Consider the following 2705-nt stretch of genomic DNA (forward strand, 5'->3'; position numbering starts at 1 on the left):
CTGGCCTGCCCCAGCAGACGGAAATGTATGGCTAATTCCAAACAGGTTATCAAATACACAAATGTACCCAAGAAGCTAGCTGGCCGCACTTCACCTCTGGGCAGTGTCTGTAAGGAAGATCAAAAGAAGAGTTATGGTTTCCACTTGACATCTTAATATGAGTAAGACAGGCTAGTTGATCCTGCCTGAGTTTGTAAGTGACGTGAGTGGGATCTAGCATGCGGGGGGTGCTCCGCAGAGAGAGAGGCAGTGGAACTTCCCTCAGCAGAGCTGAGGGGTCCCAAGGAAAAGTGAGCCTGCTGTCCGCCAACCCAGCCCCTCGGCCAGCGAGAGACAATCACACGCGACAGGGGTTCTGTCTAAGCAGTTCCGCTTTACTGTCGTAAGCTCCTGGTTTATATAGGCAAGCAGGGGGGTTTTGCGAGGGACTTTCCATAGTTCTACCAATCAAGTTAAAGGTCAGATTACCACGTGCTTACATCAGGACAGGGTCTATGGTGATCACGCGTTGTCCACATGCACGGAAATCAAGAGAGCCAATCAAAAATTTTGACAAACAACTTAAGCCGCACCCTCATCTCTTCCACCAGGCACCATCTTAGCTCTAAACCGCAAAGCTAGCCCTTCTTTTTAAGGCTTCCATTTAGGGCCCCACACTAGCACAGCATTTTCCACCTTTGGCTGCACAGTGCAATTGCCAGGGAAGCTTACAGAGTGCAAAGCCTGGGCCCCACTCCGAGAGATCTGGATTTTAGGGGTGCAGCCTGGGAACTGGGAATTTTTTAATTTCCCCAGGACTTTAATGGGAAGCTTGGGGGAGAACCACTGCCCTAACACAGCTGCAGATTGATGGCTCCACAACCCACCCCGTCTTCACCCATGGACACTCCCAGAAACTCACATCATTCTCCAGACTCATTTTAAGCAAAGAGGAAAGGGAAGGACCACTCACTGATTCCTGTTACAAAAAGGGCCTTCTGGGGACATAGAACATACCTCGATACAGGTTTTATTTGAAGTCCTCATAACTTCCTATAAAATCCCAATTCCTTAAGCTAGAATTCTGAGCCATCTTTCTATCTGCTTGTACATTCATCCAACAAACATTCATTGAGCATCACCTCGGCTTCTATGTTCTTGCTTTCATGAGGCTTTCATTCTGCTAGGGGAGGCAGAATAAACAATCAAATGTAACAAATAGAATAATTCCATAAAACATAAAGTGTGATAAAAGATAAGACAGGGTGATACGACATCAACAGGCAAGGGGCTGCAAGCCACTTCAGGTGGCCAGGGAAGATACATGTGACGGGATAATATGAGCCAAGTCCTGCACACCGAGAAGCCAGCCGTGTGGCTCCCTGAGGGTGAGGTACGTGCCAAGGCCCAGCCTCAGTCTCCTGTAGGCCCACTTCAACGCCTCTGCCGTCCACTGGGGGCCACCAGCTTTCCCACCTTCCCATTTTGGATTCGTCGTATCAGAAATGCCATCTTCCGATCCAAATCTATGACTACTAAAAGAACTCCCTCCTCTAAGTAGCTTCCCAGGTCCAGACCCTCCACATTCCGACCACCCATTACTTCGCCTGACACGTCTATGAATGCCCCGGGTGAACTGCAATGAGGGTAAAAGCATGAGATGCGATTGTCGCTACTCACACCTCCCGAGCCTTCTGCCTGAATCTGCACTGAATCATCACACCCTTGATTTTGTTGTCTTGTTTCACCTAGGTACAACTGGTCTCCTCCCACGGGATTGTTGGTCTTTCCGGGCATAAATCAGGTTTTCTGTTCCCCTCTATCCCTAGTCATTCCTCGCACAGAGCTAAGCATTCATTCATACCCTGTGACCAATGCTCTTAATGGAGGATTTGATTAGGTTGTTAGCAATTCAGTGCTTGTTCGAATGCAAGAGTTCACTAGTAAACCTTGTCTCCAGACCTCGCAGTCTTCAGTCTATTTTGCACTCACATTATCTCCAGTTTACAGGTGAGAAAGCCAAGGCACAGAGAGGTTAAGTAACTTGCCCCAGGTCACACAGCTGGTAAGTGGCAGGGCTGGGATTCGAACCCAGGTCCGTCCAGTACCAGCTGCTGAGTTGTACTGCATCACCTGGTCCTGTGAAGAATGCAGGTCAATAGTCCCATTCTCAACTTTTCAACAAAGAAAACAAAACTCATGGAAGAATTAACAGAGGTAGCCTGGTTCATAGATTCAGTGGGTGCCAAAGCCAGGGCAATTATTCATGGCCGTGGATGCCAAGGCCTCCGGGCTTCTGCTTTGCTACGTCCCTTTCAGGAAGGTCAAAACTCCGGTTCGGGATTCAGCCAAAGTATCAGATCATCACTGCGCCCTCCAGTGAGTTTCCGTGCTGCCAGGTTGCTGCTGATAATAGTTGACAGTGTTTAATGAAATGGTCCGTGGGCAGAGGGCTGGAGAATATTCGTTCATTTTGCATAATATTTCTTTTCTTTTTTTCTCTCTTTGGACTGCTCAAATAGTGGAGATAGAGAAGACCAGGAGTAAGAAGCTAACGTGATCAAGCACCCGAGCAAGTCACATTACCTGCTCTGCAGTTTGGACTTAATGAACTGTTGCCAGAGTTAGCAGATGAAAAGACAGGAAGCACATTTAAATTTTAATTTCAAATCATGAGAAAGTATTTTAGCCCAGGTATGTCTTGTGCAATATCTGGGACATACTTA

The sequence above is a fragment of the Capricornis sumatraensis genome, chromosome 11, assembly GCF_032405125.1.
Source record: "Capricornis sumatraensis isolate serow.1 chromosome 11, serow.2, whole genome shotgun sequence".
Classification (NCBI taxonomy): Eukaryota; Metazoa; Chordata; class Mammalia; order Artiodactyla; family Bovidae; genus Capricornis; species Capricornis sumatraensis.